General features: G+C 39.6%; 1 protein-coding gene across 2 annotated transcripts in view; it reads right to left on the bottom strand.

Moving 5' to 3' along the window:
* Nucleotides 1–25,802, bottom strand: part of SOX5 (SRY-box transcription factor 5) — an 891,887-nt gene that overhangs the window by 723,155 nt on the left and 142,930 nt on the right. For both annotated transcript variants that reach the window (XM_081129463.1, XM_081129465.1), the window contains exon 3: nt 2,412–2,488. The gene's annotated coding sequence lies outside the window, so the exon portion shown is untranslated. The remainder of the gene's footprint in view (nt 1–2,411; nt 2,489–25,802) is intronic.

Raw genomic sequence — 25,802 nt, 5'->3', positions numbered from 1 at the left:
CCCTGCTCCAATAGAGGTGGGTTTGGACGAGTCTGTAAGCTAATCAAAGCCTATCAGTATAAAGAGACTCTTGATAGGGCCTCTGAGACAGAGGCTCTCTCCTTTTCCTGGTTGATCGGGAGCCTGAGAGGATGTGACAGTTGAAGCAATGCTACTGCCACCATTTGCTCCCAAAAGGAGCCAGAGACTGACTCTGTATTTGTGGAAGCTGAGAGATGGAGAGAAATTGAGTCCTGATTACATTACTTTAGCCCAGAAGTTAGCTCTTTGCCTTGCCTTTCCATGTTTTAATAAACAAGTAACACATACACACATTCAGAGCATCTTTTTTTTTTTCTTAAATCTATCCTTATTGATCTCAGAGAGAGAAGGGAGAGGGAGAGAGAGACAGAAACATCAATGATGAGAGTCACTGACCGGCTGCCTCCTGCACGCCCCCGACTGGGGATCGAGCCCGCAACCCGGGCATGTGCCCTGACCGGGAGTCGAACCCCGATCGCCTGGATCCTAGGTCAACGCTCAACCGCTGAGCCGCGCCCGGCCGGGCCATTCATAGCATCTTACTCCACAGCATTTGCATAGCTGACTCCTTCAGCTAAACTGCCAGTGGCTTCCTCTGACCTTTCCTACCTAAGTTCCCTTCTCTTTACTGTTTACTTAAGTCCATCCTATCCATCCTACCTGTCTTTAATCTCATTACATATGGTCAAAATCATCCGCCGTATGCTATTTCTTAATTTGGTACACAGAAAGTCCCATTCCCAGTCCATTTCAGCCAAAGCTTACACGATGCAGGATCATTTTCCAGTGGAGGGAGAGAAGGAGAGACGGGAGGGGAACAGACTTTAAAAACTGAAGATTCCAATAGAAAGCCATCGATGGTGCAACAAATCAAGATTTTGATTAGGCACTAGAACATATTTTGTGGTTAAGCAAATATCTTCACCATGGATTAGGAGGAAAGGATTTTTTATGCATTTTGATCTTGATTCCTACTGGACTTAGCTGACATAATTATGAAGCCCCTAAAAGTAACTGCTGGGGTTGAGAAGCACTCGCCACTGCCTCTGAGCCAGCTCTATAAATGACAAGAGTGAGTGTTTAGATTAAATGAATAGATTAATAAAAATCTTTGGAATATCCATCATAAAGGTTGATTTATGTTCCCCAGCCAGCGGTAATTCAAGGAAATGCCATACTATTCAAAAAATATTACATGTTGTTCTCCACACTTTGCCAGTGTTGTTGCACCATGTAAGTTTGACAATATCTATATTCTTTTGCCAAACTAACGATGCATAAAAGCCGATAGATATTTAACCACTTTAAGTTTACATGGGGCTTCAGCACAGCAACCACTTATATTTATAACTCTGATGAATGGCCTTTCATTTGTAAATTTATAGTGTATCCATAATTCCTTTAGGGAACCAAGAGGTTCATTCAAAAATTGCCACAACATTTATCTATGCAAGGATGATGGATATGGTTTATAAAATTAAATGCTTTTAAAAATTAAAATCATATTGCCAAGAAAAAGGACATGTTCTTCTCTGGTCTGCTCACATTTTTAAAATGATTAGAACTGCACTCTCAGCAGTCATAATAGTTTATCTAGGTAGCATACTAATACACTTATTAACTATGTCCAAATATATTGTTGTTACTGGACATCTAGTTCACTTAAACTTATTTTATTTTCTAACTTTATTCCTCTATATAAAGCTATAAAATTTATAAATCTTCATTAGGATATAATTTTTCTTACATTTACTACATTTACTCTCTTTAATTCTTCAAGGCTACTTGCAGAATACAGCATAGTTTATTGCAAGCAGAGACTATTATAAACTATAGCTTAAATTAAATTACTCAAATAAAATACGTATTTGCCAACAATCAAACTAAACAAGGAGTCTTATTTACCCCAATACAGACTTTGCTCAACTGGAAAAGTCCATGAAGTAGGGGAAGATGACAGATAACAATTATCACTAAAGTAGCCGATAAAAACCAGAATTGTCACTGTAACAGTATGAGGGAGAAATAGATATTGTTGCTATGTGTGAAGTGTCCTGGCATTTCTCTCCATTCATTTGTGGACATTTACCACTGTCAATGGGAAATAACACAAATCTCAGTGATTTGAGGGCTTTTTCCCTAGAGTAGTCTTACTTTTAAAAAATCTATCCTTTTGTTACAGAATCTCCAGCAGATGGAAAGTGAATTTAATTATTTGATTTGGTTATATGACCAACAATCTCCACATTATCAACTCTTTAACATTAGCTCATCCAGCCAAAAAAAAAAAAAAAAGAAGTCCCAAAGCTTGCACAATTTATAGACAAAATATTTCTTACATATTGAGAAACAAATATAATATTGAAAATAATAAAATAGAGTTCACATACGCCAGTAGATCGCTAGCTCCTTGTGGGCAGGAACATATTTATCATCATCTTTGGGTCACCAGAGGCCAGCACAGCACCTGGGATGGAAAGCACATCCAATAAATGTGTGTGAATTAATTAAATGATACAGTGATGATCAGAATCCATTTGGAAGGCATGAATTCAATAAAATAACCATTCTACATGTCAACAGTCTTCCTCTATATCCTGTATTATTAAAGTAGCAGTGCGCATCCTTTTACATTTGAATGACAACTTTACTCTGCAAACTCACTCTCAAGAATAATTGCTTCTAAGTGCTTATTACATCATATATTCTTATTGTCTTGGTTTCAGTGGAAGGAATACAGCGAAGTGTTTGAGATCATGAACTTTGAAATTAGCCTGACACAGGTTCAAATCCTCCTTTCACCATTTCCTATTTAAAGGGTCGCTTAATCTCCCTAAATCTCATCTTGTCTTTAAAATAAAGATAATTATAGTATCTTTCTAATAACGTTCAAAGGATTATAGGAAACAGGGCTCCGCACACTGCCTGACACACAGCATACCCTCAATAAATGATAGCTGCAATTTGCACTCATTCGTCTTTCCCTCCCTCCTTGTCTGTGTAGCCAAGAGTTAACCTTAACCAAGAAGAGGCCTTTCTTTTGCCTTCCACTACTGGGAGGTGATCTCTGGGCCCTCCAAATGTCATTCCTGATAGGAGTGTCTTTGTTTGCCTGAAAGCTTGGGCCAGAGGAGAGTTGAACAACGTGATTGATGATGGGGGCTTAGGGCTCTGAGCCATGCACATCAATTTTGCCTCCAGAAGCAACTGGAGACTAAGGGTATCAGCCCAACGGTGACATCCAGCAGGGGCTGGAAACTAAAGGTCAGCCACATGGGCGGTGTAGGATCAAGTCCTATTAAAAGTTCTGGACACCAAAGGCTCTCTCGAGCTCCCTGGTTGGCAGCATTCCACGCATATTGTCACATATCGATGCTGGTAAAGTAACTTGTCCTGACGCCATGGGGAGAAGACAATGAAAGCTCTGTTGTTGATTCCTCAGGCTTCAGACTCGGCCTATACACTTCTCTTGGCTGATTTTAATTTGTATCCTTTCCCTGTAATAAACTTTAACTACGAGTATAACAGCTTTCATTGAGTCCTGTGAGTACTTCAAGCAAACTGTCAAACCCGAGGGTGGTTTTGGAAACCCCTCAAACTTGCAATTAGTGTTAGAAGTGAGGGTGGTCCTGTGCGGAGGACCAGCTCCCTCGAACTTTGTAGTTAAGGAACTGTACAGTTGGTGAAGCTCACACCTTTCTCTTTGAAAGATATCTTCCTTTATCAGGTGAACTTTAACAAAGCTTTCATGTTAGAAATCACTTTGAAGCGGTGGTGTTCATGTATAGATTGTATGCTGTGTTTTATTTTTCTCTGCACAGACAATAAAAGCCTCTCCCCCATAATAGATATAGAAATGTTTCGTTTTCATAATGTGAATGGCAGTACTGTTTATAAGTAAAGGATCCCCATCCACATACTTATTTTAAAGATAAGTAATAGCAGATCACTCAAGGTCAGAGGTTAGAAAATTAACCTCATTAAGAGATATATTGGTTTTCAAAAAAAATATTGATTAAATTATATGCAGAGTTCCCTTCCCCGCCATAGTGTTGATGAAAACTTTCGTAAGCTGAAATTGTGTAAAGTACCTGTTTTTGCTAACAAAGAAATCCAAAGATGATTTAAAAAATAATAATAATAATAAGTTTTTTATTGATTTTGAGAGAGAGAGAGAGAAAGGGAAGGGGAAAGAGAGAGAAACATCACTGACTGGCTGCCTCCTGCATGCCCCCTGCTGGGGATGAAGCTGGAAGCCTGGGCCTGGGCCCTGACGGGGAATCGAACTGGTGACCTCTTGGTTACTGGGTTGACGCTCAACCACTGCGCCACACCTGCCAGGCCCAAAGATGATTTTTGCTTTTATAAACCATTACTGTACTAATGCAGGTCTTTCATAAAAGCAAAGTGGCATAAACCAAACTTTCAGAAAGTGGGGTTACCTGAGCTTTCTTTGCTTTTCCTAACTGCTTAGATCGCAGCATGCAAAAAGGCTGCTTAGAACTTAAAAAATAAAACCACTTTTTTAGAAAAAAAATTTTACAGATAACTGATTGATAGGCAGAATTCGAAGATGGCTCTCAAAATCCCCTCTATTGGTAAACATGTTATGTATCATCCCCAGAATCATCAATATGATGGATTTTACTCCCATGAATAGGGTGTATTAAATAACATAGTTGACTTTAAAACAGGGATATTATCTGGGTGAGCCTAATGTAGTCACCTATACCCTTAAATCTTGGTTTAGAGATCAGAGGCAGAGGCAGATAGAGATTCAGGCCTTAGAAGTATTTGACACACCACTGCTGGCTTCAGGATAGAGGGGGCCACCTGGTGAGGAACATACACAGCTTCAAGGAACGACAGGCAACCCCTAGCCGACAACCAGCAAGGAAAGAGAGACCTCAGTCTTATAAAGAGTTGAATGCCACCAGCAAGAATACATCTGGAAGTGGATTTTTCCCCAGAGCCTAGACAAGAACTCAACCTTGATTTCAGCCTCGTGATTCCCTGAGCAAAGAACCCAGTCAAGTCATGCTGGACATCCATGGACTTTGAGCAAATAACTGAGCACTGTCTTAAGCCACTAAGTTTTTGATAATTTGAGACCACCAACAGAAAACTCATAGAGACAGGGACTGAGGACTCTGCAGGTATTTTATTGACCTCTCTTCAGCCTTTCACTCTGAAAACAAGTATCACTTATGTGCTAGGTTTCAATAACCAGACTCCAGATTACCAGTGAAAATGCATGGACCCACTCAATGAGAAATAGAAAAAAAGGTACTATGCCATATGCCATATGCAATATACCAAACATTTGTGCCCTCCCAAACTCCATATGCTGAAACCTAATGTCCAATGAGACGGTATTAGGAGGAGGGGGCTGTGGCAGGTGCTTGATTCATGAGGGTGGAGTCCTCATGAATGGGACTAGTGCTCTTGTAAAAGAGGCCCCACAGACTCCCTAGCCCCTTCCACCACCTGAGGTTATCGCAAAAAGACAGCCAGCCATCGAGGCAGCAGGCTCTCACATTCACTGAATGTGCTGGTGCCTTGACTGCAGGCTTCCTGGGCTCTAGGACTGTGAGAATGGCTGTTTTTCATAAACCATCCAGGTTATGGTATTTTGTTACAGCAACCCACACCTACTAAGACAAGCATGTACTTATTGCCTATGCAATCGATCATACTCAGCTCTCTATCTCCTATACGGAAGGTGTTGAGAAGGTAACCCTTAAATATGCTGTAAATGATCTCCAAGTTTTCATGGGCCTTTCTAGGGGGTGGATGCAGGCAGGGATTGTGCCTTCTTGAGGCACGTGTGGGAAACTACCGTATGTTCAACGCAGAGCACACAGAATCCCTAATTGCCCGGAGGAAGGCTGGGGTCACTTAAAAGGAGTCTCTCCCAAGTCTCTTCTAGAACATGCTGTCACAACTGCTCCCCGTCTCATTCCCTTTTCATTCATCAACTGCAAGGCTGCCATCCTATTTTTTATAAAACACAAATCTTAGTCATGTACTCCTGCTCAAAATGACCAGTTTTGATGACCTTCAAGACACAATCATCCATTCACTGATGCAATAAATACTTAAGTGTGTACAATATGCTAAGTTCTGAGCTAGGTGACAAGGACACGTTGGAAATGGTGATAGACGAGGTCCTGGTCTTCACTGAAGTTTTCTCTTTGAAAAATGTACATCCCATCTTGTTCAACTAGAAGACTCTGATTACCCTTAATCCCCAACTAGGGCTTCCCTCGTCTGGGAATCCCCCTCTGACCCTCCCAAACAAAATAAGACACCCTTTGTCTGTGCTCACATAAAATACTGTGCCTAATCATAGAATAAAATGTATCACACTATATTAAAACTGCATAGGACTGCATGTCTGCATCCTTCATAAGCAGAACACATGGGGGGAAATTCAGAAAGTGTGTGTATCCCCAAATTCCTAGAGTCAGTGAGGGATTATGAATGCGTAGGTCCTCTTGGGAGAAGCTGAATCTGGACCTAATTCCCCCTCTAGAGTGGGACACACAGGACATATGCATAATGAAGACGGAGTAGTCTAAGTTAAGAGCAGGAACGAGGCTAGGAGGAAAGGAAGGACAGCAGTTAGGATCTGCAGCTTTGCCTCCGCGCTGACCCAGCTAGCTGAGTGTTCTTGACGGTCCCTTGATCTTTCAGCATATTATATTCATGACGTTAAGTCACCACACAATTCCTGAAGTTCTACCCTGATCTAATATGACTACTTCAATTAAATGGTAACTCAGAGAGTACCTTAACCTTTCTAATTCATGAATGCAGGCACAAAAAGAGGTACCTGACATGACAGTCACGACAGGAGAACTGGCAGACTGAGGAGCCAGAGGCAGAGATGTTAAATGAGACTGAGGTGATCGGGAAAAATCGTAATCAAACACTCTGCGATTTTGCAGTAGCGCTATGAGCAGGCACATTGCTAAGTGCTTTACCTGTATTATCTGCCTTAATTCTCACAACAATTGTATGGGCCAAGACTCCTATTATACCCATTTTACAGATGAGAAAACTGGCCCAAGGGATCAAGAAATGTGCTCGAGGTCACAGTGCTGGGAAAGTCTTTAGCTAACTATGACACGCCTATAAACTGCAACCAAAGGAATTCAACTAAAACACAGTGAAAAGTGCAGAACAAAAGAAATTCTAGAATCACTATTAGACATGTTTAACGTAACCATTTCTGAAACTAAAGTTAAATGAGAACACAATAAGAAGTTATTGCTCAGAAAGTTTATTTCCACGAGGTAATAGTATAGAGATGCAAGCAAAGTTGGCACTGGGAAGGACACAATCATTTCTTCATCTCATTCTGCGGGTGAGGAAAATTAGTTTAGTAGGGAAATGGCAGGACAGTGCCTGGCATGGAGGTCTTCTTTTTCTACCCTGATCTTTTCTAGCCCAGTGCTCTTTCTAAGAGCTTGTCTAAAGGCAACAGCGACTGAGGGTGCAGGCTGTGAGGCCAGACTGTTCAGTTTGAATTCCTGGTCTCACTCACTAGCTGTCTGATCTTATGTCTCAGTTTCCACCTCTGTAAAGTGTACAGTTGTTGTGAGAATTAAAACAATCAACACATATACAACATGTAGAACTGGTCCTGGTAAAAGTACTTTTAATATGTTGGCCTTTTCTATTACTATACTAGCACGCTTGCAAAACAAGCAGTCCAAAACATCAGCAGCCACACGGAGCACATAGAAAGAGCATAAAAGGCTTATTAATACCATTTGAAACATTGCAGACTTTCCATCTAAAATTATACTCCTTACTCTCTTAGGCACACCACACAGGCAACAGAGAGAACATTTTTGTCAGCACTAGGGAGATCGGAAATGTAAAGGAAGCAATCAATGCACTAGCAAAGCTTTAGGGAGGAGCCCTAGCTTCCAGCCTTAGCTTTAGCATTAGTGACCGAATTTTGGAAAGCCAGAGCATGACTCCAAGTCTCAGTTTCCTTCTTGGAACTCTCCTACCTAAGGGATACTTCTAGGGGTAGGTCTCAAGCTTCATTAATAGCTGAGGTCAAAGAGAAGGTTTCAGATATTAATTTTAATAATTCTAACCAAGTGAACAATGTGTAACCTTTAATTACCAAACCTTTTGTTTTCTTGTTGTGCATCAGATTTCCTGCCACTATTAATTTAGGCATAATTATAGGAAAACATGTATAATTTGCAATTCAAAGAGTCTTTAATCTTAAAAAAATTTCAAAGGGTGGAAGAAATGGGGACCCAGTCTCCGGGCCCTGTCCCTTCCACAGCCCACCACTTGCTCAAGGGATCTTAACTCCTAAGGAGGAGCCCTGTATAGCTTTAAAATGACTTCATCCCCATATTTACATAGTTTTAATGGGGCTATGATGAATCTCCTTCCGCATGAGTCCTATTTTGAGCTGTGATATTTTAATCTCCATTCTTGCTGCAACTTAGCAGATGAATGTGCAGTGTGACAAAGCTCAGAGGAAATAGTATAAATAAAGCAAAGTGGAGCTATGACATCTCACATTTTATAGCTTTTTTATTGTAGCCGAAGCATAAACAGAGCACAGCTGTGTTATACTTACCGCTGTGAGCACTCCCTCAATCCTTACCCCCTATCGCTTTTAAAAAGACAGGGCCCTTATTCAGAAGGCTGTGGCTGTGGGCAGCCTCTACCCCAGGCCTCCACATTTGACACGTTTCTCCCCTTTCAGATGTAGATCTGTTGTGTTCCACGTCATCCCTCTGACTGAAGCCAGTATGCCCCCCACAGCCCACCCTGCACCGCAGCAAGAGCACCCTGCTCTTACCTATCGGAAGGCGGCTCCACCGCCAACACCATATTTTCACTCCTTCTTAACACACGTACTGCACCCAAGTAGTTTGCAAATGCTCTCTTAACAGGCGAGAAGCAACTAGCTGGAAGTATTCAAAACAGTGCGCTGTCTTAATGGAAACCCGTCAGGATGAGGCAGTTGTAGTTTTCACTTTCAAATGAACTCTTAGTCATGTTTGGGTGAAAGTTGGAAATGCCAACAGGGCCAAACAGAGTTGGAGCTAGAAGAGTTGTGTTGAGATGTGCGAAATAGCTCTACATGCTAACATAGTCCTCAGGCTTTAGAATTTTCCAGGCTGGTTACGTGTTTCATTAAGTCCGAAGCAGACAGACAGAGGAAGGCAAATAGCAAGCACCTTCTACACTCTGGCAAAAATGAGGTCGCACACACAGGATCGATCAGTCCAGGACAAGCGCCTGGTCTAAGAGAGCCAATTGAGTCCTTCCTGAGATGTTTTACGTAAGTTGAATGGAAAAAGCATCTAGGTATGAAATTCTAGTGCTGTCATCAGTGGTGTCACCTCTTCCCCCATGGAGATATGTCTCTACTACAGCAAGAAAGAGTCAAGTCGACATCCAAAGGGACATGGAGACAAGAGAAAGGGATCAGACCCTGAGAGAGTATGGTTCCAACTGCTCCTGGGGCCCGTCTACATTCCTGCCTTCCCTCCAATTTGGTTATTTGCCCTTCCGGTACTCCTTTACCCAATGAATTCCAGATTTCTTTTCTTATACTGCCTCAAATTGGATTCTATCACTTACAAAAAACAAAACAGAATCCTAACTATTATACCTTCCAGAAAAATGTTCCTTTTTCAACGGGGTTAGAATTAAATCTTCCTTTTTCAAATACCACCACACTATTTATGGAAAGGAAGGAAAACCCTCTGGACTTGTAGAGGAAGGTGTAATGAAAATTCAAAAGACACAAGCATCCAAGTGAAAAGAATATAGGGGCCTAGTAGCCTATACACCAGTGAAGTGCAATGAAAGAAGATTGATTTGCATCGCCATTAACATGGAAGGAGAAAAGCCCAAGAACACAATAACTGCGAGAACCACCTCCATTGACATACGTCATTGTTTCGAAACAACAGGCCCAACTGGGCTAAGACAGGGGCAAAGTTGGTACCCCAAGCTTCTCAGCTATCTATCCGCCCAAAGTTGCTCTTCTGCCAAGCTCATTGTTTACCAAGCTGCCAGCCCAGCCCAGGGATCTGATTAGCAATTTGCACTTTTGTGAGAGGATTAACAGAATTCCTTTGTTTTGATGTCGGATTATCAAACTGCATCTTTAAAGAGGTGTGACCTCATACAGATTCATAAGCCTGCTCCCTTGAGAATGACTTGAATTTTACTCCACTTGTGAAACATATAATTTCATAAAGGAGTTACTGTCAAAACATGGTACTCAATTCTTGATGTGTGCGAAGCAGCACATTTGTAATGTAAATAACCTCAGAAGTTTTGTGATATTTTAAAATAACCCATCTGGTGGGAAAACAAGGATTTTCAACCCATTTGATTCCAGCACTAGTAAATTAGCATGTATCTAGCTCATAGAACGCAGAGATAAACCCCATTCCCAAACTGAGACTCAACGGTACTTTTAATTTGAAGGGCAAGTATTTTCGATTGTCCCAGGCTCTATTTTTTAAATTGAGAGTAGAATGCAGAAGAAAGTAAACTGAGGAAAACCAAAGAATTTGATGACTAAGGTCAAAATGATGTCAAATTGTTACGCTGCATGGTTTATATGTCCAGCTTTACCCAAATATAAAGATGCATGAGGATACTATAAGAAGAGTTTTGTATTTCTAGGTCTGTTCAGTAATAGGCAACTAATCAGAAAGAAAAGTCCCTGGAATTTCCACTAAAGTTTGAAACAAGTAAAACTTCCAAGGGGGGAGGGGCATCTATAGGGTGGCATGCAACAGACTAAGAAAGTCAGTCTTCAGGCCTATAATGTAATTTTTACCTGAGGTGGCAAACACCAGTAGAATCCATGAGATCAGTCAGCCTGGGGAAGGCACGCATTACCGAACCTATTTGAGGAAGTACGTAGGGGCCCACTCGGCTACACATGGTAAAAGGTCAGTCTGGCCACACAAATGCCCCCAAACCAGACACTGCTAGAGATCAAGTGGTGACTTTACTCGTTGACAAACGAAAAATCAAAACAAATGAGCAGACAAAACATCCTGAGTTGCATAAAGGGGAAACAAGTATAATCAAACATGTATGTTCATTTTTAATATTAATATAGTTTGTTACCCCAAAGTTGATAGATTTGGGGATGTTTCTTTAAATTAGGAAACTTTAAATTACCATGAGAGTGTATAAGGCAGTGTATAAGGCGTCAGGTGTGTCTGTCTGCAAGCACAGTATATACACACGTGACTGTTACATCAATGGTTCTTAATGGGTGGTTATGTGGGTTAATGGATTCACCTGCAAAATCTTTCTGTAACTACTCAAGTCTTGTACTCCAACTTATAGTCAGTGGAAGGGATGAGATCATATGTTTCTGAAAAATCTCAGTTGGGTATTATAAGAAACTTTCTTTAAACAACCCTCTCATATATTTGAAAATAGCCCCTCTATATAGATTATGAGCTAGTCTTGTCTAAATGAACTAACTAAAAGTTGAAAAAGTAAATTCAAAAAACTTGTAGTTAATTAATAGGGATGTGATAGATGTTATTACAGCAGACAAATGCTTGAGGGAGGACAGTAAAAATCACAAAACAATTTAGTAAGAATTTGACTTTAACCCCAAAGCTGCCAACATGGAATTCAAGAAGAAAACAGCATGTATTATGTATGCCTTATCTGGCCATAAATACAGAATGGCAGCCAAAGTCAACTTTGAACTATTAATTTATTCAACACGTATTTACTGAATGTCTTCATTTGCCAGGAACTATCTTGGACTGTAGAGCTGGAGCAGTAAACAAACATGACAAAGCTTCTTGCCCTCATGTAGCTAATATTCTACTTAGGGAGACAATACACAAATAAGATAACAGCGATATACTATGTTAGGAAAGAGCTAAAGAAATAATTAAAACAAGGGACAGTAGAAAGTGTTTGTGGGAGGGCTAGATGCAATTTTAGATAGAGTCAGAGGAAAAGCCTAACCAAGAAGGTACCATTTCAGTCAAGATCTGAAGAAAGTGCTAGAATAAGTCATGCAGAGTCTGAGGAAGAGCACTGCAGGCAGAGGGAACCTTGCAGGAGTGCAGAGGCCCTAAGAGGGGTAGTGCCCAGCATGTTGGGGAGAGAGCTACGGCCATATGATTAGTGCAGAGTGAGGGGAAGAGCAGTAGAAGGCGAAGGCAGAGAGGGAGGGGTGGGGGCCGACTGCTCCTTGGGGGTCACGGTAACAATTCCCCTGAGGAAGGAAGCCACTGGAGGGCCCAGAACAGAGAAAGACATACTCTGACTAGTGTGATTTATACTTTCAAGGCTTGTCCTGGCTGCCATATGAAAGCAGACCAGAGGGGAACAAAGGTAGGAGACCAGATAGGAGACTACGTCACAAGCAGAAATGATAGTGGCTTAGACCAGACTGGGGAGAGTGGAGGTGAAGAGAGGTGTTTGGACCCTGGAGATATTATGGAGGTAGTGCTGACAAAGTTTCACCGAGTATGAAGGAAAGGGCGGGGTCAGGGTGAAAGGTTTGGGGTCTGAGCAATGGGAAGAATGGGTTTTCCGAGGGGCAGGTGGGAGGGGCAGGGGCAGAGCTCAGTTATCTGCACCAAGTGGAGTTACCAGATAGCCATTTAGATACCTGTGTATGGAGTTCAGGTGCATGGTTACAATGTGAAAGAAACTTACGTTGTCAAACAAGTTTTTCCTAGTTCTTACCATTAAAAGTGATTGTTTTCTTCAAATGAGTCTTTATTTAAAAGACATGAGAGAATTGGCAGTATCTTCAATTATGGTCTTTTAAAAAGTACAGAAATCTTTATATGGCCATTTGGTTTTAATAGAGACGATTCCTTAAAGCTCATCATATACTGATAAATCATAGGCAGCAAAATTCATACTGTCAACACAGGTAATGCATGCTAAAGTAGCCTAGGTTCCATGGTCTGCCTTGATATATAATTAGAGTTTAGACAATCCAGAAGAGCAAATATGAAGCACCATCCCTGGATATGCATGTCTCACATCTTTCTAGGAAAGGCAAAAAAAGTGACACTCATGATTCTAAGAGTCTGTTGATGAGACCTCATGCTGAGCATATTTTAAGTTTCATGTTTTATCTTTAAGATTTAGGTGGAATTTAAAAAAATTGAAAAAATTAAATGTTTTAAAGTTTTAACTAAGTTACCTGACACTCCCAGAGATAATTACATAAAATTGACTTTGATCATTGTAGACTCCTTAACAATCATCATTACCATCATCATAGCTATTTTTATTAAGCCCTAGTGTGTGTTAGGCATTCTGTACTTTTATAATGCTACATACCAAGCCTTGGGTATTATTTTATATGTATTAAATCATTTAGTTCTAATATTAACCCTATATTATTCATAAATATTTCTTACACTGTAGTCAGATGTCTCATGAAAAACACTTGTGAAAGAAAAATTTCTTCTCCTTATTGTGAAACCAAAAAGCAACAATGAAGACTAGAATAACACATAAATATGTGGAATGGAAAGCATCCGAGAACACTGCACTCCTGGGTACTTGTCGCATAACTGGGAAATGCATATATGAATAATAATCTTATACTAAATATCCTATACCTGATCAAAAGTCCTATACCAGTGAAATGCCATTCATTACAATGAATTGACAATAATAATTTATTTGAGTTGCAAGTTGATAAAAATTAAAATGGAACTTGTAGAAATAAAGGAAAAGTAATCTAAAACCATTGGCCATTAGTAAATAGTAAAATTTACTGTCCAAGATATTGAAGGGAAATAAAACATCAATGTAATTTCCAAAAACACCAGAAATATCTAATCAATTATTTATGAGATATATCTGGGTGTCCAGAAATAAATTAATATAAATAGAAAAGTATACTTCCATAATCTTGGGGATTTCTTCCAAATCCTACATCCATTTAAGTTGGCAGGACGTATCAGTGGTTTATTTGGATATTGTCCACAGTTGCAAATGAGCATCTTTGCTTCTATATTTTGGCAGTGGACCATGTAAATGATTATACTGCTATATATTTAATGTAGTAGATATAAAACATGGCACAAAGTAAAAGCACCAATTTTAGAAAACCATGAAATGCATCAAATAACTTCTCTAAAGTCATCAGCGTAAGTAGCCTACAAATGATGGGGTTGCTGAACACAGCTTCTCTATTAGCATGATCACTTAAGTAACCTTCTACTCTCTTCTCATACATTCAACCCAATCCTGTAGATACTGACCACACAAAGGATCAAGGAGTCTCATAAAGCATGCCTTCTGGGTGTAGCACAGTCAGATGGGGGTCCCAAGGGGGATCTATCACTCCCCCTTTAAATCCAGAAGAGATCCTGCAGGGGAGAAGACACTCATCCTTCTTTGACATCTTATATGCATCATGAAAGTCAACTATAATTTTCTTACAGAGAATATTAAAGTGCCATCTTATCACTGTCGTTTTAAACTGAAATGGAAAGTAGGGCTAATATACATAATCAGTAAAATTGTTAAGTGAGCACATTTTATTTCTCTAAATCCTACATCTTCTTTGATGACAAGCTCATCTATTTTCCTTCCGCCACTTCTCTCCTCAGACTGTCTCTGACCACATTAGAGTCCAATTTATTTGTTCAGTGAAGTTGAACTCAAGGTGCACACCCCACACTTATATTATTCCCTTTGATTTCTCACTCTCATCAAAACGTACCTTCTCTATGTTCTCATAGCCAAAGGCCATACCTTGAACTTCCAAGATCACAGCTGGCCAAAAGATAATACAGGTGGTGCCAATATACCAGTGGTTAGAGGCAGAGACTTGGAGTTACAGGAAACTTTCAGAGGTAATTAATTCAATCCTTCACTTAAAACTGGAGTCCTCTATATAATTACACTATTAACATCTCAGATTTGGTACAACTCTATTTCCAGAGATCAAATTTTACTTCACTTTGAGGCAACACATCCAATTTTAATTTTCAGTTACTGGCCTCAGTTCTGGATACACAGGGAGTCACTTGTGTTTTCACACCCAGGTGCAGGCTCCATCTTCCACCTCCTCTGTGCCCCAGGACGCTGGCTTCTGTGAATCACATTAAGAGGCTCCCTAGCTCCCAAGCTTCTGGTTGGGTTTTAGATAGACGGCATCAGCAGGAGATCAGAGACAAAGAGAAGAGTGAAGGCAAGATACATATTTCTGCAGCCTCCTCCTTGAAGGCGGATGTCAGAGTCTGGGGGTGTCTCTCCAGGCAAGAAGAACTCTCCATACAGCCCCCCTCCTGCTCCCTTCAGGCCTCGGCATGGTGGGAGGCCCTACGATTCTCATCCCCAGAACACTATACCAACCTTTGCTGGTTCTTTTTAATTACAGCTTTATTGAGATATCATCCGCATAACATACAATTCACCCATTTAAAGTGTACAGTTAATTGGTTTTTAACATATTCATAAAGTTGTACAACCATCACTACAATCAATTTTGGAACATTTTCATCGCTGTAAAAAGAAACTCCATCCCATTAGCTGACACTCCCCATTTTTTCCCAATCCCTCAGCACTAGGCAGCCACTAACCCACTTTCCATCTTTATAGACTTATCTGGACATTTCATATCAATGGAATCATATAATATGGGCTCTCTTGTGACTGGCTTTTGTCACTCTGAATAATTTTTCCAGGTTCATCTATGTTGTTAGCATACCTCAATACTTCATTTCTTTTTACTGCCAAATTACATTCCATTGTATGGATATACATGGATATACCACTTTTTATTTATCACCCATTCATCAGTTGATGGATATTTGGGTTGTTTCTACTATTTGGCTATTACGGATAATCCTGCTATGAACACTGTGCACAAGTTTTTGTGTGGACATATACTTTCATTTCTCTTGCATAAAGCTAGAAATGGAGTTGCTGATCATATGGTAACTCATGGTTTAACCTTTGGAGGAACTGCCAGACTCTTTTCCAAACAACTGCCCATTTTACATTCTCATTAGCAGTATATGAAGGTTCTAATTTTTCCATATTCTCACCAACACTTACTATTTGTCTTGTTTATGGTAGCCATCCTAGTGAGTGTGAAGTGATATCTTACTGTGGTCCTGGTATTTTTAACCCTGTTAATATACTTACAATTACACCCTGCCATAAACTCTCCTCAGATCATTTTATTTAAGTCCATCGTAGGTTTCTTGCCAGACCCTGACTGACTCAAAGGCCAATTCCTCTTCATATTTTTGAAGATTGTTTTGAAATTATCCCCAAGTTTCTCTTTTCAGGCTAAACAATTCCTCTTTATATGAACTATTCGTTTCTAGATTATTTACTCCTCTAATTCTCTAGCTTTAAACACTAAATTGTCAATGTACTTGAAATTATTTTATCCATAAGTCACATATGTAAACCGACCAGGTGATTATGTCACTGGTTATGGACACTATATTTCTTCTACTGGCGCTATTAAAGGTGACCACCTTTAGATTGAGCAGCTATGTCCTACTGTTGGCTTACATTAAACATAAAATCAACCATAATATTTTGACAATGAACTATCAGTTCAGATATCCCCTACTTATAATTGACTAATTGATTTAAAAGTCACATCTAGAATTACTTTAACACTATTAAATTTCACCTCATTAAGTTTTGGCCAACATTGAGCCTATTACTGACTTACTGAGCACCAAATGAAATAAAGTGGGTTAAAGTACCAAATATATCCTTGCCAGAAAAACTCAGTGTTAGTTTCCTCACTTTCTTTCTTCTTTCATCAAAACTCTTAATAAAAACAATAAAGAGAAAAAGTCAATGAATAGAATGGATGGCACCTGACTACAGACCTCTCTTCAGTTTGAAAACCACATATTAATCTATACCTTTTAGAGATGGTTCTTCAATTATTAGTCTATAGTACCATACTGTCCACCAAAGCAATTTCCTTCTTAATTTCTCAGAACTTTATGATATAGAACTATATTGTAGCCCAGCTGGGCATGGCTCAGCGGTTGAGCATCGACCTAGGATCCAGGCGATCAGGGTTCGATTCCCAGTCCGGGCACATGCCCGGGTTGTGGGCTCGATCAATGACTCTCTCATCATTGATGTTTCTATCTCTCTCTCCCTGTCCTTTCCCTTCTCTGAAATCAATAAAGATATATTTAAAAAAAAAAAAAGAACTATATTGTATAAATGATGACATCTGATAATAGGGTAACTATTTTTAAACAGTTAATTTTGCATGATTGGATCTCAGAGAACTCATATTGGCTTCTGGTGAACATTGTTTTCCTTCTAAGTGTTCAGAAATCTATATAATAGTAGAATCTGTGATTTTATTAAAATCCTTACAACATAGCATTTAAAAAATATAAGCTTTTCTACTATTTTAAATTTGGGGTAACATTTACTCATCTTGAGTCTTCTGGCATTTCATTTCTTCTACATGTTATTTAAATTTTACCAACAATGTGTCTTCAAAACCAATGTCCAGTTAGTAACCACCTTACCCCACCCTGTATCCTTCCACAATATGTACAGGTTAATTATGGGCACTCTGATCATTCAATACTTGAAATCAAAACATCTAAATATCACCCTTGATTGCTCTCCTTTCCATACCTGTCCACATCCAAACCACCAGCTAGAGCTACTCATAATATATGAAATTTTGACTACTTCTTTTCACTTCACTATTGCCACTCCAGTACAGGCCAAAATCATCTGTCACTAAATTACTATAATGGTGTCCCCACTGATATCCCTGCGTCCACTTTTGTCCCTCTACAGGCTACTTTCCACAAAGTAGCCAGGGTAAACTTTTTAAAATGTGCATCAGATCAAGTCACTCCTCCAATAACAACCAGCTTCCCATCACATTTAGGATAAAATCCAGTGACCTCACCCTGCCTCCCTCTCCAATTTCATCTCCTCAGTGCTCTTCCCACCCTTATCCCCACCACCTGCCTTAACTACACCGGCTTTCTTGCCAATCCTACAATTTAACACACTCCGTGTCTCTTCTGGATATTTGCCTTTACCATTTCGTCTCCCTACAGTCTTCCCACAGATTTTCACGGCTTGTCAGCACTCACGTCTGAGGGGTCATCTCCTCGGGGAACCTTCCCTGGCCTCTTTATCTAAACCAGCACTTCCAGCTCTACCCTTACTCTGTTTCCGTCGTTTGGTTTATCACCCTCTTGAAGCATAGTATATTTATTTTCTTATTTCTGTCTTTGCCCCTAAAATTCAGGCACTTTCAGAGGGGGCTGTTTTCTGCCTTACTCGCCAATATATTTCTAGCATCTGTAATAATAAGCAGTGCAAAGTGAACGCTCAAAAAATAATTTTTCAATGACTTGAACATGACACCCAAAGGAACACATCTAATAATATAAATTCCAACTCGGTGGAGACAGGGAGAAACACGTGGGACTGAGGGTGACTGCGGGAAGTCTTCCAGCCACACTGTGGGGAGGCCCCCCTGGTAGAGCGGGGTCTTCACTAACTACGCCAACCAGCGGACCAACGGGCCCAGGCTGACCCCTCTGCTCACAAAAGCAGCCGTGTCTGAGCGCCTTCCGTCTCAAGTGTGAGCTGCGGGTACTTTCTTCCCTATCTCAACTGCCACTCTCCCAATGATAAGAAATGAATAAAGTAGATTGAAGCTAAGGCAAAATAAAGCAAAATTAGGATCTGGCAAAAAGCAAACCCAGTGCCTGGGGCAGCCTGGGGCTGATGGATGATGACAGCTAGCAGACAAATCCTGTTCCCCATGCTAAATTCTGTCTACTAAACAAATTAGCAAGCTCATCAATATCTGTGCGGCATTTACCTTCTGCAGCAACAGCTGCTGCAAAATCACGACGCTGACTTTTTGGGTTGTGGTCCTGTGGATGGGACGCAATTATAGGCCAGTCAGCGTGGGAGGTAACAAAATGACAGCTCAATATTATAGGGAAGGGTTTTGCAAGGGCTTGAAGGATAATCGGCTGAAGGGTCAACTGTCCTGAATCTACCAATCACCCTCACTCCTCTTCCAATAACTAGATGTTTGAATGATGACATGTGAAAAGTGAATTCTTGCTTGCATAATTAACTATGTGAAACTTAAAATAAAACATTGACTTATTAAGCAGAAACTTGTGAGATATATATAATCTTCTATCCGGATTATGCTTTAAAACATGGTCCTTTTCATGAAAACTAGTACTCAGTGTGGAAATTATATTATTCGTTAAAAAATATGAAACAACACTAATCTTCCATTTTAGCACAAAAAAATGTTGTCCTTCAAAGAAGAGAGAACAACCAAATACAACATATACAACACAACAAATATGTCTTTCCCTAAAAGTTTAGAATAAAAATAGCAAAGGAAGAAAGCAAGGGTTTTATGATTAATTTTACAGGGAATGAATGGTCTATATGCATGTACACGAATATAAGGACGGCAAAATATTCTTAAAACATCCTGTGCTTGGGGAAACATAAAACTCTGAGTGGCTCAGTTAATGATATACATGGTATTTCAGAACTGAGAACCTGAACACTATTAATTAATTAGGGGAAAGTGACTGAAAGATAATGGGAGAGACAGTGGGCTACTGGAATCTATTTCAGGCATTTTCTCATCAGAGCCCTGAAACTCTTCAAAGTGGATTGCATCGCTTACACCAAAAAAATCCTGCATACCTTCATACTAAGAGGTAACAAAGCAGTAGAGGCATCCCAAGAGAAGGCAAGCCTTTGCTCACCTGACAAATCAAAGAGAAGGTCAACGAGAACCTTACTGTGGCTGAGTGAAGCCAAGACATAAGACAGAGAAGTGTCAGGCACAGATCAGCTTTCCAAGTGCCTTCAGCAAATTCTACTATTTCAGTAATGGATGCAGAGGCTGCCTCCCAACACTAATCTGCAGGGTCCCCATCCCACTGACTTTGCCAGCCCAGGTTGACATTCGTTGATGGCCCATACCAAGCTGAAGAGCTCTCTACTATTGGGGATAGATGTCAAGGTCCTTGTCACCTGAATAGGTCTCACAGAGCAGGTGTGGTTATCCCCACCTCTCCTCTGCTCTCAGGCATTTGGTACCTGTCTCCTTAAGGCATCCACCAAGTTGTACAATTAATATTTGTACAACTGTCTTTAACCCTGTTAGATTATAAGAAAACATGTGTAATTCTTTTGGGGGCATATCTAGAATAGTACCTGAGAGAGCTGATCAATGCTTAATAAGTGGTGAGCAAAAGGGTGTTCTTTTGTGCACATTTCCCTTAAGTTAAAAATGAAGATAAAAACAGGGTAGAAGGGCATATTTCAAACAACAACAAAAATAGTATTTTAGTTTTTTCATACTATTCTTATTGGCTTTCTGAAGAAGTCTAAACTTTTTTTCAAATTGTGACAAAACTTTTCAAGAGATGGTGGGCTTCAAGAGTCCAGAGATCATTTTCTCTCCCCTAACATAATGCTTGATGATCTCACAGATCCTCAGTAAATGCCCACTGATTAATGAGTATGCTATTAAGGCCAGCTAGATATTGATGATTCTCTCATTTTTCCCCTGTCACTCATTATGCCTTTCCTAAAAGAAGAAACTAATTCTAAAAGATCAGTCCCTTTCTTCAGTGAAGAAGAGCTTTATCTAAAATGTACCAACACGGGGGTGAGGACTGAAGAGGCACTCACAGAGGCACAGAGCCTGGAGGATGGGAACAGATAACACAGAACTAAATTTTAAAAAGAGCTGCCATTCTGTCAGCAGCCTCCAGTCTTCAGAGCCTAGAAGCCACAAATCAGTGTCTGGTATCGACCATCTTCAAAGCTCAATTAAGGGAAATTTTAAGAGAAGAGCCATCTTAGAAATGAGAGTATTAGTGGTGCCCTGAAGGGAACAGAAATAGTTGGCAAAAAAACAAAATTATTTTCCTATTGCTCTCTGGTTTGCTGTGTGACTTCAGATGTCTGAACAAGTTCTCTGTGCCTTACTTTCCTTACCTATGAAGCTGGTGGAAAGAAAACACTAAGTCCCATTAACTGTCAGTAATTCTAATAGGATTAAGTTGGATATTTCTACATTTTGTGACTCTTAAAGTTTCCAGAGGGTGACTAACCTAGTGAAAATAATACTACAGCATCCTCCTTGTGGAAATAAACCATCAATCATGCATATTCAGGATTGCTGTCTCCCTCATTACCTATTCGGGGGTCCTGAAAAGAAGTAGCTTTTGTTATTTTATGGACTCTGACAGGCTGGTGCCTTGTCACACTTCTGCTCCTAATCTTCCAGAACTCTCAAGCTGAGAGTTCTTCCAAACAGGGATGTCCTGGGTACCGCTAGCACTGACACCCAAGCCTTCAGTTCAAGGGTCACATCCTCCCTCCCACTCCCCTGACGTCTGGGTCTGGCCTGCCCTCAGTGAACGAAACGGCCTCTTTATCTCAGGAAGGGCAGGCTGCTATGAAAAGGAGCCTGGGGAGGGAGGCTATTGGTTGCAACTGTTGGAAAGATTCTGATAACTGCAGCTAGGGATCCACCCTCCCGTGTCACGTAAGTTAGAAAATGGGTCAGACATAATGCATGTGGTTAAGTGTCTAAACTGAAAAGGTGCTATTTTATTTTAAATGGCACAGTCTTTACAAAGGCTAAGGTTACTGGTGCAATGCTCTCTCATTTGAAAATGTATCAGGAACATGCCCTCTGAGGGTCAGGCTTTCATTTGCTGATGTTAATTCTCAGCTGCCTGCTCCTAGGCCTTCATTGTAGCCTGTGTCTCAGCCGGGCACGCTCCTGATTCCCTGCTCCATCCAGACGGTCCATGTAAATAGTGTTTATGTTAAGGAAATCATGTTCAGTGTGACTGGAGCACACAGAAACTGATGTTGTTGTCACTTTAGATTAAGCTCTTATTTTAGTAAAGGAGGCAACTGGAGCAGGCAGCTGAGTGGCCGAATGAAATATTCAGCTCATTTCATTTAGAGCTGCCCTGTTTCCATTGTTCATGCTGACAAGGCTGGTTAACCCCGTAGATGCCGGCATGGTGGCAGCCCCCGCCGGGCCAGGCCCAGCTAACACTTTCTAAGTCGTCCACCAACACACCTGAAGCAACCGGTTGAACAGTGCAGGAAAGTCATCCCTGGACGCATCTTGGAGCACTCCTGTTCAGCTGTGTGTCCAAAACAGATGCTTTAAAAAGGGGTTGCCTGTGTATGTCTAAATCTCCAGGTAGGAGTGGAAGATCTATGAGCACAGATACTTAGGACAGAGTGTTTTCGTGCTGCTAGCTAAAATGTTAAAATGCAAAATGTGTTTGCCAAAGGAAGATGTTGGGCTTCATTCCTTGAAACACCGTAAGTTCTGCCCCGTGATAGCCAGTTATTTAAAACACAGGTAGGCACCACCGAAACAAATGCACTAGTTATATAAATTTTGGTTTGAAACTTACTATTTGGAAGGACGTGTTTTTGTTTTGTTTTGTTTTACAGACAACCTTTATAGTATTTTGTTGCTATTTTCCTAGGAGTGCCTGGCCACGCTTGGGAATTTAACCCACCTGTTCAGAGCCTGTCCTACCATTACAATAGTATCATCCATTCTGACCAGAAAGTCTTCTGACTTACGAGGCTTTCTCTTTCCCTCCTTTCCTCCCTTCTTCCTTCCTTCCTTTTGTCTTTTCTTTTTTTTCCTTAGACAAGTTAAACCACAACAGGCAGTTTAGGTAAATAATAAAGTAAATACTATTTCCATATATCAAATCATGGTTAAATGAAGGACTTTTAACAGTTTTTCACCCATAAGAAAATGCTTTGTAGAATGAATGATTTCATCATCTAGAGACCCTCCGAAGGTAGAAATCCTTCTTAGCTACAGCTTACAGATACTATTAATGTCCATATAAAGTACCAGTCATCATTTAAAAAAATAACTAATTGTTATTATTGAAATGCATTCAATTCCAAACACATAATGAATGACAATTATACATTGGGTTCTATACTAGGCTAAAAGTGACTCTTACCTTCATGGTATCTAAATATTTAATAAGTATTTATTTTGTGGATCCAGGTTTTGTGGAGGCCCAAAGTTTACACAATGTTAGAATAAGAATTAAAATTTTTAATTTCACATGAAAGTGAATATTTATTTAGTGGGGGGAAAAACAGCAAATTACTACTTTAAAATACTGAGAAGTATCACAAACATCAAAACTCTGGGAAAAAAAGCATATTATTCATATTAATTAGCTCTCCGACCACACCTCTCTAATGCTTTTCCCCCTACAGTTGTTGACTGCATACTCTTTGATTGCCTCTTTGTAAATATTATTTTCTATAGAGAAAATAGAAAGATAATCCATTTCTTCATCTAGTAAGTTTAATTAATCAAAAGTTATTTATAACTATGCATAATTGGGATTCAGAAAACATGCCACTGCACACACATAGTGGTACTTGCTGCTGTATTATTGCTACAAGTTTGTGCCTTAAAAACACAGGTATCTAAGAGATTCTATTTATGTAATATCCATCAAAAAAGAAAAATATATATGATGAGGTAATAATAATATTAATTGCATTAGTCATGAAATCTCTGACAGGGGAGAACTGCTACTGTGGCTGGGCACTGATACAAACCATATTCTCTGTTTATAACATCACTCAGCTAATAACAAGAAAGGTTTCCACAGAGTAGATTCTGGCTCTGCGGGTTTCAAATCTAGTGTCTCTCCCCCTCCCACATGTGCCAGGTGTCAGTGCTGTGGAACGTGTCCATAGGACATTATGGCCTCTGGTTCCCCACCTGTGTGTCACAAGGCTCCAGTGAATTGGCAAAATGGAACATCATCAATAGCTTCACTATACATAGAAGTGTTAGCAAACAACATACCTCCATCTCACTTCATTTAAAATCACTATATCCCAGTTTGACTCACCCTATGGTGGACCTCCCACCCCCCACACACCAAAAGAAACCCATAGCCTCTCCAAAGCCACTGCCAAACTGGGAAGGAATGGAGAAAGGCCAAAGTAGAGGCACTGGCCATAAATGATTACAATTAAAATAGATTACTTTGCAAATTTTACAAAACATGTGATCAACTGAACACATTGCCTACAGCTTCTCCCCAAACCTGGGAAGGAACTCACAAGAGAGAAGGGCCCTAAAGCTTACGCTTGCCTCTGGTAAGATAATTTACTACTCTTCTAGTTGAACAAATGTTTTTATAAATAACAAATATCAGATATTCGTCAATAATTATGATTATAAGTATCTACTAAAAGAATTTATTTTAAGACACAGTGATTCCAACTGGTAATTAACAATAATTGGAGAATTCAGTGAAAAATAAAAAAGAATGGTGTTTAAAACAAATTTCGTTCTTGAAATTATAAAGCTGTTAGTACTAATTTTCTAAAAACAACAACAACAAGAAAGACCTTTTGTATCTAAAGTATAAACAAAATGTGGAACTAAAGATTTTTTTTAAGTTGTCACATTTCAGCAGCTAAAATTATAAGATAATGGTTGAGAAGAGCAGGCTGAGTTAGCCACTGGCAGCAAGACTATGGAACTTTGCTTTCCAAAGGGCATATGGAAATAAATAAAAGAAGAAAGTAATTCCTAAAATTTATTATTGGTGGAATTTTCTCCTGTGCTCACTCTCAGAAAAAAATTGCAATCTAATAACACATTATATCTAAAAAATACACATAGGTATGGTTGTTGTATAAATACGTAATAGCATATTTATCCATTAAACAAAATATTAAGTAAAAATAGTTTGCATACCAGTAATGTAGGAAAACTTTAATATTTTTTAAAATAAGGTTTCATGTTGAGTTTATTCATTTGAATTGTCTTTGATTATGTGTTAGAAAGATAACAATTCTTTGTATCATATTGTTACAAAAATAAAACATCAACTTTCCATCCAATCCTCAGTTCTTAAGAAATCCAATCCATAATTCAGCATACTCTAGCTGAACTTATCCAACTTTTAAAAGGCTTCCCAAACCATTCATTAAGAGTTTAAAGGAAAAAATGGTCTTAGATTTAGGAATCAAATTCCAGTTGAAACTTTGGAGATATACAGCCCCATCTCTCAAGTGGGTGCAGTGACCTGTTCATTAGCTTTTTAAATTTTCATATCTTTCCATTTTGTTTCTTTTCTTTCTTGAAACCATAGGAACTCAGTAGCCTTGCCATCAAAACCATTAGCAAATGAAATGTGAAAGCGATAAAATATATTTTAAAATGTCAAGTTTGTGAGGGAGGGTTAGGGAAGAATTAAGACATTTTGGAATGTTGCTGAGCAACAGCAAAGCTTCCAAAGTTTGTAGAAACAGACATTAATGAACAGAACCAATTATAGCCAACTCAAAGTCAACAACAGGCAACGTTCAAAGTCATTCCAATCCATGACCAAATTTGGGCCTGCCAAGCCTAGTTTCCTGTTTCACTTCTTTGGTCTGTTAACCTAAATGGACAAAATGTTTCACTGTAATGGTGTTGCTACCCCAGATATATCCCAAAATACCATTGGCAGTGGAGAGTAAAACCACCCATGCCCCCCACACATATAACACACACACACACACACACACACACACACACACACACCCCACACACGTGCATTTGGGTGTTTTGCAAGTTGTAGGTTGCCACAGGTTCAGGCAAAGTATGAAATAGAACTAAAACTAATTATCAAATAAAACATTTAACAAAGCCTAATGAAAAAATGACT

This window comes from Miniopterus schreibersii, assembly GCF_964146895.1.
Source record: "Miniopterus schreibersii genome assembly, chromosome: 2".
NCBI lineage: Eukaryota > Metazoa > Chordata > Mammalia > Chiroptera > Miniopteridae > Miniopterus > Miniopterus schreibersii.
The sequence above is the reverse complement of the archived record's forward strand: the minus strand, read 5'-3'. Positions and strand labels throughout refer to the sequence as shown.